Source organism: Lissotriton helveticus, chromosome 10, assembly GCF_964261635.1.
Source record: "Lissotriton helveticus chromosome 10, aLisHel1.1, whole genome shotgun sequence".
NCBI classification, from domain to species: domain Eukaryota; kingdom Metazoa; phylum Chordata; class Amphibia; order Caudata; family Salamandridae; genus Lissotriton; species Lissotriton helveticus.
In genome coordinates, this window is record NC_136071.1 from 53,947,974 (window position 1) to 53,964,331 (window position 16,358).

The window sequence follows — 16,358 nt, forward strand, 5'->3', positions numbered from 1 at the left end:
AAAACCGCATGGGTTTAGCTGGATGACTTCATGAGTGTCAGTGTACTGAGGTATGTTGGTTATTTAAGGGTCATTGGGTGTTTGAGTGCGTGGACTGAAAGAGAATACGTGGATGATGGTTGATGAGTTTGTAGATGCATGCGTAAATTCAAGCAACGACAAAAACACACTGTGACTTAGTACAGGACACTGCTGTTTTACACACGAACCTATCCTGACCACAGCCATGTTCAGGAAAACACAAAAGAGATGGGTAGGATGCTTGTAAAACATTCTTAGACCCAGGCAATTTCATTCCATTGTTTTTCACCCACTATGCCAATGCAGACAAGGTCCAGCTATATGCAAATCAGCCTTGGGTCTGCTCCAATTGGAACTCACACAGAGCTGCAGTCGGTCATGGTACACTTGTGGTCAAAACCTGATGATCCAAGCAAGAATCCTCTACTCAAGAAATGTAATGTCTTTTACAGACGAATCCTCACCCACACTTAGGTGGCATGCTTCGTCATCAGGCCCCCCTCACCCTAAGAATGGAAGTTCAATGGTGTAGGCTACTACTTTCGACTCACTCCACCAGAAAGGGCAACAGCAGGATCCCTCTGAGGTTTTTTGAAGTCTTTTTGAGAAACGGTCTGCCTTTGAGGACTAGGTGGGGGTGGGGGCAATTTCAAGTGATGACGTCAAAGTGAATGTGAAATATAACTAGATTAAAGCTACCTTCCAGTGGACCAGTAACTTTCTTGGTGTTCCCCAGATGGCCGAATAAAAATCAATGGGAGTAAAACCTTCAACCTAATCAGAAGCATTTTCAGGTCATCACTCTGCTGTAAACTGTAAATCAGTGAGGAAAGTGAAAAAAATGTTTATTGCTTAAACATTCCAGGCTCCTCGCTAAGGTGGACTAGGAGAGCAGCGGAGGCGTAAAGCCACTTCAATGGAATTTATACATATATAAACCATTTATTCCCACTGATATACACTTTACAGCAGAGTGACGCTCTAACTGTCCTGATGAATGCCCGGAACCTCTATATAAGGTGCTGAGAAGTACAGAAACATGTCGACCTACACAATTTTTTGATTGGATTGAAGGTTTCACTCCCATTGATTTTTAACCTGCCTTCTGGTGGCCGCCAATAAAGTTATTGGGCCACTGGAAGGTAGTTTTAATCTAGTTGCTTTTCACATTCACCTCGCAGTCTGTACTCACAGTTGACCCCACCCACACCTATCTCCCAAAGGAGCACAGACTCTCACAAAAACCTCAAAGAGCTCCTTCTGCTGCCCCTCCGGAATTGAGAATCAGAATTAGTAGCCCACACCTTGGATGTCGAGTCAGGGCCGGCTTTAGCGCTGGTGGTGCCCTGTGTGACAATGTTTCTTGGAGCCCCCCACGGGTGTTCCCCACAGACTCCCTCACTACTACCTTTTAACAGTGGCCCCACAAGTCCCAATATGTACTCTCTCTCAAATGTATTTAATAGTGGCACCTATACCAGTGTATCACTACACAGGAACAATCAATCATAGGTGTGTAAATCAGTGGATAGGAAATGTTACATCAGACAGAGGTTTTGAAGGTGTAGGAGTCGCATGTCATCCATACTGGTAGGCAGTATAGTTTAAGAGTGCTTGGTCTGGAGAAGCACACACTCGGAATGTAAAACTTAACACCGTGGTTGGGGGTTATATTTAATAATAAGGATTTTTTTTACCCAAATGAACTCTTTTTGAAGCATTAAAATAATGAAAGACGGAGGAAAACATCATAATGCTCTAATCTATACCTTGCAGTCTGCATGCAGATCTTTGATAACAGTTATTAGCTCGCTGTTCCATGTTAGGATTTAACATCTACACTGCAAGTAACAAAAGGATCTCTTTGGCAAAAGCACTGACCTATTTAAACTATATGCACTTTGTTATCTGCATGATACACATTCTTTGCAGCACGCACATTAACGATCTGATCCTGACAAAACTCCTTCTCTCTCCAGGAAGATCATTAATCACAAAGTTATCTTGACATTTTTATTTTTGTATGAGGCCAGCAATGTAGCATCAGGGGGTTTCAAAACCATAAAGTACTTCCAAACACGGCCCCCCCTGGAAGAGCCAGCACCCGGTGCGGTGGCACCGGTCTCACCGCCCTAGAGCCGACCCTGTTTCTAGTTTGGTGTGAGGAGGGGGCCTGATGATGAAGCATGCCACATCAGGGTGGGTGAGGGTTTTCGCCCTCAAAAAGTTTTTTTTCTTGAGGTACAGGATTCGTGTTTGGATCATCAGATTTTGACCACAAGCGTAAAATGACTGACTGCATCTCTGTGTAAATCCCATTAAATTTATTGAGGATTTGATTAGACTTTGGCAGAACTCGCAGAAAAACTCTGCGAGCCTTGGCGGAGTTCCGCGAGCAGCAGAGTTGCGGTACATCGCACTGCTCACACTGATTTGTATCACCAGAAGCTTATCCTCTCTGTAACATCAGCACGAGCGGCACCACATGATATGCCGAGGCAGCTGCTTCTTTCTCCTGGTCGGGTGGATTTTCTACTCGAGCGGCAACTTTCACACTGTGAGTTCCAGCTTTCTCTACGTGAGCAGTAGTGCCCTGTTGTAGCAACCAATATTGAGAAATCTTTCAGAGAGGTGGTCAAATGCTCAATTTTCTGGCTCGCGCTCGCCAACTTACCCTTGGTGAGCTGCTTGTGTGAGAAAAAGCTCTGTCTGGTGGGGGTTGGCAGAGCTTTTCCAAAACTGCGGGCTCCAAGCAGAGCACTAAGTGGGTAAAACTCTATGAGGTGGTAAACTCTGCCAGAGAAACAGAGTTTGAAACCCAACCCTAGATTTGATGGATGTCTTGGGCAATAAATTCCCCTGACCCCCTTGTGGTGTGAGTTGTCTGCTCCAATTGGAACAGTCCATCCTGAAGTACCAAGCTAGGTCCTTTCTGAATGAAAGCACAAGCAACCCTACCCAGGTGTTGACCTACGTAGGCATTCCGAGACAGATATAGCCTCGGTTTTATGCCAGAGTGAGAATAGTACCAATATTATAAATGGGGAGACCCAGAGAAAGTCAAAGGACCTGGGTATCAATTGGTACAGAAAACAAAGTGGTCCTAGTCGTTCATATTAGATGTTACAATAAATGATACACGTATTTTTGTATGTCTTATGCGATTAAATCCTGCAATGGAAAAAAGAGAAGCAATAGTCAAATACATTTGCAATAGAAAACAGTACCCACTGATATGGTAAGTGCCAAAAACACATTTAATTAATTTTCAGCATGTATTCACATTGATTTTAGAACACAATTGGACATATATTGAGGGGGTTACTACCAAGTAGCGTGAAGAGAAGTGAAGAGATTGGTGCTCGTGTGAAAAGGAGAAAGAAGGTCCGAGAGAATAATAAGAACACAATAATTCTTCTGTATAATATCAAACTAAGGCCAAGGTCCTTAGTTTATGGAAGGGCCTGCCCCTGTCTGTCATTCAAAACACAGCCATTTATCCTTGTTTTGTCGTGACACAGCGAAAGTTCATCTGTGATCATAATTGAGGGGAGGGGGGTACATAGGGTACAGACCCCAAAGGGGGATTGTCGTCGACGTTTCGACCCTGGCGCGATAAGGGTGAGTAAACTCCTCAGCTGGAAATGTATTTGGCTATTGCTTCTCTTTTTTCCATTGTAGGATTTAATCGCATAAGATATACAAAAATACTTGTATCATTTATTGTAACATCTAATATCAACGTCTCGGACCAGAGTGAGAATAGTATGCATGCACAGGCATACTTGTCACTCCTAGGGATGGCACAATGAGGCTAACACAAGGGGATTGGGTCGAATAATTGCAAAAAAAACCTGATGCTGCTCTCAAGCAAGAGAGCAGCATCAGGGTTGGCCACAGGGGAGGCTGGGAGCCTGTGCTGCTGTGAGGAAGAAACATAAGAACGGTGTTTTGGCGGGCGCAAAGTCTCAGGTAAAGTTATTTTTCTTTACATTTTATTTTTTTATTTTACTGTTTTCTACGACCGTGCTCCTCACTCCGACGGCACACCAGCCGCCACTGGGTTCTCACCCACTATGCTACTTCAGACAGAGACCAGCTGAATGCAATCAGCCTCATCCCCTTCCTATAAGCTTAAAGCCAAACCTAATCAAACAGAAAAGAGCACAGGAAGGGAAAGCGAAGACAGACAATGTGGGCTTCAGTGAGTGGCATACCTCCTTTCGGGAGCAGCCACAATTAGGGGTGAGCAAAGTTTGGACTCTTTGCTGCTGCCCACTTCATGAATATAATTTTAAAACTTTACCAACCTTTTGTCCTTTACGAAAGTTAGCGAAGATTGGGAAATCATTCAAGAAAGCTATCTTGCAGGATGAAAAACGCTAACGTTCTACTACTTGGAAGCAACAACAGAGAAGAGAGAAAAGTAAAACTATGGAGGGAGTTGACATAATAATAGAAAAAAAAGAGAATGGGACAGAAAGGAACAGAAAGAGGAGAGCAGCAATGCTAAGAGGTAAAGAGTGGGATATAAAGTCTTTAAGAAGCAGAGGAGAGAGAAAGAGCTAAACAAAGAGAGACGGGAAGCAGCAACGGAGAAGAGAGCGAAAGAGGTGCAGAATTAGACAACGGATGTAGCAATGGAGGAGAGAAATAGAGAATAGACAGAAAGAGTCACTATAAAGAAGAATGGAGAAGAGAAAGAGTTTGATTGAAAAGGAGATTTAAAGCAACAAACGAGAAGAGAGAAAGAATCAGCAATGGGGCAGAGATAACGTCAGCTGGATGGAGACTGGGAAAGGAGGCCGCAACTGAGAAGACGAAAAGAGTGGGATAAAAGGACTGTGAGAAGCCAAGAGGGGAGAGAAAGTGTGAGGCGGGACTGGAAGTACCGATAGAGAAGAGAACTAGACAAAATGAGGAGAGAGAACAAGTAAGACTGAAAGTGGGAGGTAATGAAATCAGAAAGTGCGCTTGGACCGGTACTGCTCTGAGGCTCGGAAGAAGCATCTCCTGGGGAAACCTTTCTGCTTAGCGCTTGCTGGGACGCGCTCACCTTTGGCTGCTTACTGCGTGGAGGACTTTCAGCCAGCTACTCGCCGCACCCGCTCCGCGGGTGCCGCTTCGCCGACAAGTGAGGAGGAGTGGGAGCCTAAGACCACCAGAGGGCTGCAGGGCTGCGAGCGTATCAGGGACTCCAAATCCCAGGAGTCCCTGAGTGACCGCTGACCACTTCCGGTCCGCTCTCCCTGCCGGCCCGCCCACCGCCCACCTGAGGGTTCGTTAAAGCCCCACCAGCTGCATAGACTCTTGGGAAACCTTTCTGCTTAGCGCTTGCTGGGACGCGCTCACCTTTGGCTGCTTACTGCGTGGAGGACTTTCAGCCAGCTACTCGCCGACAAGTGAGGAGGAGTGGGAGCCTAAGACCACCAGAGGGCTGCAGGGCTGCGAGCGTATCAGGGACTCCAAATCCCAGGAGTCCCTGAGTGACCGCTGACCACTTCCGGTCCGCTCTCCCTGCCGGCCCGCCCACCGCCCACCTGAGGGTTCGTTAAAGCCCCACCAGCTGCATAGACTCTTGGGAAACCTTTCTGCTTAGCGCTTGCTGGGACGCGCTCACCTTTGGCTGCTTACTGCGTGGAGGACTTTCAGCCAGCTACTCGCCGCACCCGCTCCGCGGGTGCCGCTTCGCCGACAAGTGAGGAGGAGTGGGAGCCTAAGACCACCAGAGGGCTGCAGGGCTGCGAGCGTATCAGGGACTCCAAATCCCAGGAGTCCCTGAGTGACCGCTGACCACTTCCGGTCCGCTCTCCCTGCCGGCCCGCCAACCGCTCTCAGTCTTTGCTATATCCGGGGCAACTCCTCCCGCAGCGCGGGACGCAGCCCGGAGCGAAGACCGGGCTAAGAGCGGGCCGTTTGAGGCCGTTCGAGGCTGGGAGAGACTGGTCTGGGCCAGACCACTAGTTCCCAATACACGGGTTCTTTGGTAAACTGTAGATATCATGTCATCCCGGGAGTATAAGGAGAGGGCTGCAAAATCCAAATTAAAAAATGGTACCTTAGATGACTTCATTACCAAAACTCATTCGGCAATAGATAACCAGATTGCCAAAATGCAACGCCGAGTTTCATCTGAGCTAGACGCTGCAAGGAGGTTGTCACAGGATTTAGCTGCAGCCAAAAGATCTTCTTTAGGTGCCATTGCTTTCGCAAAATCTCCTAACCGTACCACCGGCCAGCCATTGGTATTGCTTGAAATAACTGCAGATATCCATCAGCCAGCTACCCCCACTAGATCTATACTTAAGGAGGTTTTACCATCATCATCCTTATCCCCAAATCCTTTAAAAACATCCATCTCTGAGCTAATAGAGGAAACAAATGAGTGTAAGAAAGGTGTCCGGGCGCTTGGTTCAAATCTGACTCCCACAGAACAGACCGGAAAAATTCCCAAAACTACACAGCGAGGGCCATACACCAAAAGGAAGCGTGATAAACAAACATCGTACGCTAGGAAAAAAGTGAAACTCGCAAAGTCTCATTTATTTACCAAGCTGCCATCCCCGCCCCCAGCGATTAATACACATCCTTCTGATTCCATATCTGAGGTGGATGTATATTCGCTGGCGATAACTCAAGATAAGGATAAATTGAGAATAGAGAAGGGGAAAAATGAGGGGCCACTTTGTGTTATAAATGGGGTTGATGTTGAATTCCTGACTGTAGTTTGGGAGACGCTAAAAAAGCTCTTAAATCCCTTTGAGGACAGATTAGCACAGATAGGATCCCAACTCTCCAGTATTGAAAAGAACTTCTCGCACCCAGGGGGAGAACCCCCTGGCAAAGAAGACAAAGATCTAATGGTTGGATTAGAGAAACTAATAAAAAATCTACTAAATCCCCTGATGTTGAAAACCCAAATAATAAATTCAAAATTAGATCAACTGGAGTTTCTAACATCTAAAAATACTGTTCTATTGGAGAGTTTGGTAGGAGATAAAAAACAACCAGTTACTACCTTTGGTAAGACCAGTAATAATACTAATATTACCAACTTAGAGGAAAAGGGGCCAAAGATCAACCCAATAATTCAACCTCCAGTGGTAAAATTTGTAGGCTCTAGTGGTACCACTGTTGGTTCCACCTCCTGTGCAGCTCCAGCACCTCTAATAAAAATCAAGCAAGTGAATACATCGGGCCAGAAACCAAGTATTTCGCTGGGGTTAATTACATCAGTCAACGCATCTGTGCCTGCCCCGATTAGCACTGAAGTGAAAGAAACTTCGTCGAGCAAATCACAGGTCCCTAGTAAAATTCCACCGCAGGGCAGACAGATTTATGTAAACATACCCCCGGAGTCTGCCCCTTTCATGGCTATCCTTACAGGTGTCCCGCTACTCCTTGAAAATAAATACGAGAAAAACGAGGACCTCTTGAACAAAACAAAATTCTGGTTAAATAAAAATAGGCCATTGACTGAGGATACTGTTACAGAAATATTAAGTGTACGGAGGGTCCCCTGGGTTGGACCTAGTAAAAAAGACCTGGAGGGTGATTGTATTTTGATAAATTTCAGAGATAATTGGGTCAGGGACATTATTTGCAGTAAGGCTAGGTTTGGGAGGATGGGGGATATTCAGTGTGTGGGGCTTGAGTATTTCTATCCCAACCTCTATCAGACCATCCCTGACCAAAATCCCTTCCGTCATAGACACAGTACAAATGGCAGATATCAAACGAGTTGGTCACAGAACCTGAATATGAACCAAGACCCGCATTATCACTATACCCCCTGGCATGAGACATTTCAATTTATGGGGCCAAGAAGCATGGGTAACTTTACACAAGTCCCTTACAACCCACGAAGAGCAAGATTTAGGGGCTCAGACGATCCTGGCTGGTTCCCAAATAATAATAATAATAATTACAACAACAACATCCCACTAAGGAATCGCTTTGACCCTCTAATGAACTTGGAAGAGGTAGATTGACCATCATTCAGGATTGATGACACTGTATCAACTTCTTTAAACGGGGGAATGATTCAAGAACAAGTGATAGATAATTATGATGATGATCCAGCGCAGGTAAACCTTGACTGCGAAAATGTAAATGCTGTACACCTGCACATGGGGACTACTGTCATGTCAACAGTTAACATCATTGAGGGCCAGGAAACGAATGGTTCACCATTGCCTGAACAAAATACTATTCTTGTAAGAGATACCTTGGGATGTAACCATGGGAAACAAGGGCTTTCATCATCATCTTTGATCTCTCTACTGTCCTGGAATATTTCCGGAATTAACAATAAACTAGAAGATGAGATATGGTTAGATTTTGTGGAAGCCCATGGAATTCTGTGCTTACAAGAGACATGGTCCAGGACCGCATGTGACATTGAGGGTTTTCAATCATTTTCTACCCTAGCTGTTCCATCTACATCGGGGAGGGCAAAGGGTGGAATAATGACAGCATTGTCAACAAAACTACAAGAACTTAAAATGCAGACATTGGTTGAGACTAATTGGTATCAAGTGCTTTTATTGGAACAACTCTTCCCTGAACCAGTGTTATTAATTAATTGGTATTATAACATTTTTAATGGATATGATACCTCAATAATTCAAGGTTTAGAGGTCTCTTTGGGTGAAGTTCGCAGCAGTCACCCTTCTTCACCTCTTATTTGGGTCGGTGATTTTAATTGTACATTGTGCAGTTATGGAGGGTCTAATGTATGTGGTCTTGAGGATCTGAACGCCCAGCCCCTAAACCATTTCAGGCATACACCACAAGGGGATGCCTTGAACAATATCATCATCACAAATGATTTGTGTTTAGTAGACCCCTGGTCTCCACCAGATACTCTGCATATTCCAACTTTTCAGGGTTTGAGGGGGGAAATGAGTACGATTGATTTTGTTTTAGTATCGAGCAGTTTTCTTAAGTATGTGGAGAAGTTGGAGGTGGTGGCAAACCCCATTAGTGATCATAACCCTTTAATGTTATCATTGTGGGTGCCAACAAAATCTCCACCAAGGACTTGGGAACAGCCGATTAAGTATAACAAAAATCAGGGTGTTACTTTGAAATGGGGGCAGGTTAATGCGTCGAAACTGGAGGAAGACATTATGACAACTTGTAAATCCGCAATAGAATCATGTTTAGCACCAGGACCTGACCCTAATAAGGTTATAGAAAGCTTTGAGAAGTTGTGCTGCCATGTAGGACAGTGCCTGAAAAAACCCAAAGGGAAGGGGGGCCAAAAGGCTTTGAGATGGTTTGATCCCGTATGTTCTGCCACACACAGGTCATTGAAACAAGCACTGTGCCAAAAGCCAAGGAACAAAGAGCTTGTAAGAAATAGCAGGAAGGCTTATAAGGACGCTATCAAAAAAAGAAAACAGGATCTAAAAAGCATGGCGTGGGACGACCTCGAAAAGGCAGCAGAATTAAAAGATAGCAGGCTCTTTTGGGAGGTTATTAATCGTCCACTTTTTAAGAGCGATGATAAGGAATCCATAGTTATGCAGGTTTCTGCTGAACAATGGGTTCAACATTTTAGCATGATTTTTAATCCCAATTCCCATGAAATAATGACAAGCAGTGAAGGGACAGGGGACTGGATGTCGTCTCCCTCGGCCTTGACCCTCAGCTCTTCAATTACATTGATTGAGATTGAGGAAGCCCTAGGTAAAGGTGCATCATTAAAAGCTCCAGGCCCGGACGCTGTCCCTCTGGATCTTTTTAAGTCCAACGTTAGGCTGTGGGCACCCATTTTACTGAATGTTTTTAAAGCTGTTGTTATTGGGCGTATTCCTGGCACTTGGAAGGAGGCAACTGTAGTGCCAATTTTTAAGAAAGGTAATAGGTCTGATCCACGTTGTTACCGCCCGATCTCTTTAATAGATGCCTCATGTAAAATTTTGGGCAGGGTAATCTTGGCAAGATTAGAAAGTTGGGCAGATTCTACGGGATTGATAATTGACTCTCAGTATGGTTTTAGACGTGGAAAGGGGACAAATGAGCAATGCCTTAACTTAGCATTGATTATGGGCAAATACATGAAGGCCAAAAAATCTTCGGTACATTTGGCCTTCATGGATTTGACAAGTGCTTTTGATACTGTTTGTAGGCATAAACTGTGGAGTATGATGCGTAATATGGGTTTTGAGGAACCTTTAGTCACTCTGCTCCGTAGGTTACACGAAGCAACAAATGTTTCCATCAGATTTGGAACGGGAGGGGAAATAACGAAACTAATACCTTCTACTGAAGGTGTCCGCCAAGGATGTATCTTGGCACCTTTTTTGTTCTTGGTTTATACCAATGGATTAGAACAGTTTTTATTAAATCAGGGTTGCGATTTCCCAAAAATTAATGGTAAAAGCGTTCCCATGCTTTCGTATGCGGATGATACTGTCCTAATGACACTGACAGGAAACAGCATGCAAGTGTGTTTAGACGCTTTTAACAAATTCATGCTTGATCTTGATTTAAAGGTAAATTTTGAAAAATCCTTTGTAATGTCCTGTGGCCCAAAGGGGTCATCCATTAGGAAGTTCATGGTAAATAACCGCATAATTGGGAAAGTGGGAAATTTCAATTACCTTGGTAATCTGTTTGATAGTAAACTAAGTTGGACACCGGTAATGAAGGTCAGAGCCCAGAACATGACAAGGGCAATAGATGGTATTTTCCGCTTCTGTAGTAAATTGGGGCAAAAACATATTATGCATCTCAGAAATCTTTATGCCTCAAAATGTTTATCTGTAGCTACTTACGGGGCAGGGGTGTGGGGTACCGAAACGCCTGCCGTGATACAAGTGGTGGAAAACAACTTTATAAAAAGGGTCCTATCAGTTCCAAAAAGTTCTTCAAATAGTTTTTGCCATGGAGAAATTGGTATGGCTAGTGTTTCTGACACAATTCGCATGTCCCCTTTACTGTTATGGGGTAAAATTTGGCAATCGGAAGACCTTAAATTAACCAAGGATATCATCACTGATTGCATGGCCCTAGAAAATTCAAAACAGATCCCCTGGTTGTCTTATGTTGGTAAGACGTTGAATAAAATTGGACTTAGCTCCTATTTTGACAACCCTGAAAAAATTGAGGGGAATTATAAGGTGGACATAAAGGTAAAATATCTGAAGTCATTGAACCAGGTCTCTATGGATAATGTTACTGATTACAGTATTGTTAGTGTTTGTAAACCCCGACCACAGTTTTATTTAACATTCACGCTTAACGTACAATGGCGATTCCTCTTAACAAGGCTTAGACTGGAGATCCTTCATTTTTTACTTGCATTTCCGAAACAAGGGGGTTGGTGTGAGAGACTGGACCCTTGTCCGTGTAATAACATGGATAAGCAAAGTACTTTACACTTGGTTCTTTTTTGCTCTCTGTATAGGGAGCCAAGACTCCGGTTTATTAGACCAATCTTGAAGAGGAGGCAACCCGGTACTTACAAGGAAGGGTACGATTATTTGTTATCACTATCCTCTGTGGAAATCTGCCGCGCAATGTTAAATTTTATTAGAATCTCTCTAAAAATCAGGAAGAATCATGGGTAGCACTACATGCATGGGAATCTCTTAATTGTAAATCATTTTCTCTGAATTCTTTTATTGTATCATCATGTCCTCATTGGTATAATCGTGATTTTAATTGTGTATTCCTTTTAAATATTATGAGGCGAGATGAATTGTATGTTCAATACTTTTATGATTCATTTTATGTATCGAATAAAGTTTTTGAAACGTGAAACGTGAAACGCATCTCCTGTGGGTGTGCGCGCTCCTGGCGCACTCTGCCTCAGGTACAGATCTCACCTGTTGCACTATACCCTGCACGGGCACAGCTCGTGCTGTGTAAGAGAAAGGCACGCAGGTGTGAGAAAGTTAAAGTGCATTTTCTGCATCACCTGTACTCCTCCAAGGCCCGGAAGGAGCAGCGCCGGGCCATGGATGTGCGCGCCTGTCTCACCCTGCCTTAGGTACAGATTTCACCTGCTGCACTGTACCCTGCACGGACACAGCACATGCGCTGTAAGAGAAAGGCACGCAGGTGTGAGTATGTTCACGTGCATTCTCTGCATCATCAGTTTTCATCTCGTACCCGGAAGCAACAGCGCCGGGCTGTGCGCACCTGGCGCACTAAGGCTCAGGTACTGATCTCACCTACTGCACTGTACCCTGCACGGACACAGCTCGTGCTGTGGAAGAGAAAGGCATACATGTGTGAGAATGTTCACGTACATTCTATGCATCATCTGTACTCCTCTGAGGCCCGGAAGCAGCAGCACCGGGTCGTGGGTGCGCGCGCCTGGCGCACTATTGCTCAGGTACAGATCTCACCTGCTGCACTCTGACCTGCACGAACAGTTTGTGCCCTTTAAGAGAAAGGCACACAGGGGTGAGAATGTTCACGTGCATTCTCTGCATCATCTGTTCTCTCATCTGAGGCCCGGAAGCGGCAGCGCCGGGCAGTGGGTGTGCGCATCTGGCGCACTATGGCACAAGTACACATCTCACCTGCTGCACTAACAGTGTAAGCCGCTCACCTGTTCTCTGGCTGCCGCCTGTCCTGAGGGAGTTGTTGTCCGTGGGGTCTGTGGCGAAGTGAAAGCCAGCGAGGAGAACGCACCTTGGATTAATACCCCAGGCCCTGCCTCCTGCGCGGCCGGCACTCCTCCTCAGTTTACCCTCACCCCTCCCTCTGCCTCCACACCTCTGCCGTGGAATGCACCTGCAGGCCCAGGGCCTGGGAGGGGGCCTGAGAGCACCACACTCTGCGCACAATGAGAAAGAAACACGTTTCCAAAACGGTTTCCTTGAGTGAAGTTTCACTCTGGCTTTGGCACCACCTTTAAACCGTTTCAAGAAGCTGTTGTTCCTGCTCAGCGTCCGGCACCTCGCAGGCAGGATTTGTCGCTGCCCCATTGGCTGGCTCTGGTCTCTCCTGGGCATGGGAGAGTTGGGTGTGCTGAGGGCACCCTGCCCTTCTTTGCCTCCTCGTGCCCTTGGAGGTGTTTTTGGAACATTCATCATCCCGCCCTGGTCCCCTTTACAGCTTTTGGGAGACTTTTTAGACACCGTTTCTATCCACCTTTCCCCTTCAATTTTAGAATTTGTGAAACAGCCTTAGACGGACCCCGTTGGTTCTACTGTGCACACTCTGTGCACAATATGTCTGTGCACACTCTGTGCACAGTGAGTGTGCTCTCCATCACAAACAACACCACAATTTCGGCACAAAAAGTGGCGTGCTCCCTGGCTTTAGGGGAAGCTAGTGAATGAAAACCCAGTCATGTGATGTGTCATGGAGGGACAGGCTCAGTTTCACCCCTCCCCCTCCCCTTAATCATCTTTGAGACAGAAGCAGGACGGGGTGCACCAGAGGCGAATCTATCCCCCTATTTCCATCACAACTTCAGACTGTGTAGATGAGCATAGCGGGGGTCCAGCCATCGGGGACGTATGTAATATGTTACAACGCATGCTTTTACCACGCATGCTGTTACAACGCAGTTTTTACAACGCAAACCTTTACAACGCATAGCGCTTTGGGGTGCTGGATAGTGAATAGTTTAATTTACTATTCCAACTCCAGTCCCCGTGGACACTAGGGATGGTGTTGGATAGTAAATGAAATCCATTCCCTATCCTAGAGCGCCCCCCAGTGTAATGCGTTGTAATGGTTTTCGTTGTAAAACCTGCATTGTAAAAGTTTCGTTGTAAATGATGTTTCCCATCGGGGACGAATGTTCGTCAGCCATGAGCTGCAGTACAATTTGTAGTTCACATGACTGTGGAACTCTGCCGCAGTGTGCACAGACATCTCACACGACTAGGGCTCCCACCTCCCAACAAGTCCTCAGCAAACGCTATTTGCCCAGAGACGTTTCAAGGTATGGGCAAAGTGGGCTGTGGCCCAGGGCCCCAACCTTTCAGGGGGGGGGCCTGATAGATTCGGCTCTGTCCTTCACACAGTCCTGCCCTGATGATTTTGAATACTTTTTAAACATAGATTGTTTTCAATACCGTGTTCCTGTATAGCAACAATATGTAGGAGTCTATTTAAGACATTTTGCAGACAAATGTTGTGTTTATGTTTTTCAGCACCAATCAACATCCATAAAAATAGTTCCTTTTTTATGGGAAATGGCAGTGAGTCACTGAGATTATCTGTAATATTATTAGTGAGCTGCTGCTATATTACAATATCGAAAACACACATCACTGTCACTTAATTTGAAATGGAAATACATTTAGAATTTGGACCAGTCTGCCTGTGCAGTGTCAGTGGCTGGCTTCAGAGGGCATAAAAAATCTGAAATTGGATCATAAATTCAAAGATGTTCTGAACAGGGGCCCCCAAAATATGCTTAGCCCAGGGCCCCCAAAATCTGTAAGATGTCCCTGTATTTGCCGTCCTGGAGTTTTTGCTATTAATCATTGTTGTCAGTTGTGATACTTCAACTGTGTCAATGGAAGACATAAAAGACTCTGAAACATAAAATACGCTAAATTATTAAATGAAAGGCCATGTACAACTTTGTGTAATTGGGTGCACACTCCCAATCTACATCAGTGTGTACCTCCAATGGGTTCGCCTAGCATGGAACTTTTGTCCTATTACAAAACAAGCATTTACAATGCAATAGGTCTCGCAACTGCAAATATTTGAGCTATTGGCAAGGCCTTTTAAAAAACGTAAAAGCCATTGTTATTTACAATATCAAAAGCAACATCTATTGCATTGCATAGAGAGTGTCTCTTACTGACCAAATCTTGTAAGTAGGGATGGTGCTTTGGAGCTGCAGGGTTGAAAATAAAAATTTCAGAGATCACGAAAAATCTAGGATTTAACATAATTTAAATGTTCATCCGTACAGCACTCAATAAGATATGCAAGAAACATGTTAATGTTTAATTATGATATATTCACACTGGTTAAGTAGTTTCCAGTCCTAACAATACCCTGGCTGCAGCATATATTCCATGAAACGTAATCACTGCCTTTTTTAGGTCTCGCCTACGCAGCGTGCATGCGATGCATAGGAAAAAGACGTTTGGCCACGGGCACAGCTTTGCGGGCAAAAACGTGCACGCGTTGCATTGTTTCCAATGGCAACCAGTGCACGTCTGGCGATTCCCTTGCGGGAGCGAGCCTTGAAACCATATGGTTCCTGCTTGCTCCCGCAAGGGAAACAGGCACAGGCCCCCTCCTCTCTCCCCTCCCCCCTGCTGCCAGCGCGAGGCACGCACGTTTGTCTTTTTTGGATCCTTTTCACAGGGAAGCAACTAAATGAAAGAAGGAAAGAGAGCTTGTGAACCGTTTCTTCAAGTCACGGTTTTAGTAAGTGAGGAGCAAAACAGAAAGAGAGGGAATAATAGGAAGAGAAGGGGGAGCTGCCAGCACAGAAAAGAAGAGGACATTGTCTGTGTCTTCTCTGAGCAGTAAGGAAGAGACAGAGTCCTTTTCCTTCTCTGCCCGACACCGAACGTCCATGAAAACAAGTGATGTCTCGCTAGTGTGCTTCTATTCCCAGCTCTGTATTCTATGTTGCTCATTGCCATAGGTGTGCTTCTTTCCCACCTCCTCCTTGATGTGTTCGCCCTCGTGTGCTTCTGCCCTCCCACGTTGCTTTCTGGCATGTGTGCATCTCCTCTCCTAGCCCCACGGTGCTCTCTCTCCCTCTCGCATGTTTGCTTCTCTACCCCGGTGCTCCACATTGTTCTCTCTCAAGTGTTTGCTTTTCTCCGTCCCCTACCCATGCCCTCTTTGTTGCTTCCCCCACATTCACCCCTGTGTTGCAATCGTCCCCAATCCCAGCACCCCATGTTGCTTCCCCCACCTGTACCCTCTATGTTGCTTCTGCCCTCCTGCTTTTCTTTTGCCCTCGGTTTTGTTTCCCCATCCACCCACCTGATTTAAAAAACGATTTTGCAGAGTTTTTTCTTTTATTTACCAATACAACAGTAAATAAAATGGGGAAAAAACGCCCACATTGTGTAGGCATGTGCAAGTCTACAAAGCGATGCAAGCTAAATCCTTAGCCATGCTGCACAACACTGGAGATGCTGTCCTGCATTGCTATAAACCATTGGCAAAGGAAGTAGATACCAAAGGAGAGACCTATTGGCTTCACTGAAGCTTGTTTTAAAATGCATGCAGCCCATGGAAGGCCACCTAAGCGTTATTTGCCACCAGTGGTCCATTCTTACTGGAACATTGTGAAGAGCAACTGCCCATCCATGCACCCCTGCTCACAAAATGTGCTCTCAAGGCAGCCGAACTTTGGGGCATATTATCAAGGGGGTTTATCT

General features: G+C 45.3%; 1 protein-coding gene across 2 annotated transcripts in view; it reads right to left on the bottom strand.

Moving 5' to 3' along the window:
• LOC144785886 (anterior gradient protein 2 homolog) overlaps positions 1-12,734 on the bottom strand; it is a 69,982-nt gene extending 57,248 nt beyond the window's left edge. The window contains exon 1 of one of the 2 annotated variants that reach the window (XM_078664753.1): positions 12,590-12,734. The gene's annotated coding sequence lies outside the window, so the exon portion shown is untranslated. The remainder of the gene's footprint in view (positions 1-12,589) is intronic. The other variant, XM_078664752.1, reaches the window with a different exon arrangement.
• Between the last annotated feature and the right edge of the window lie 3,624 nt (positions 12,735-16,358).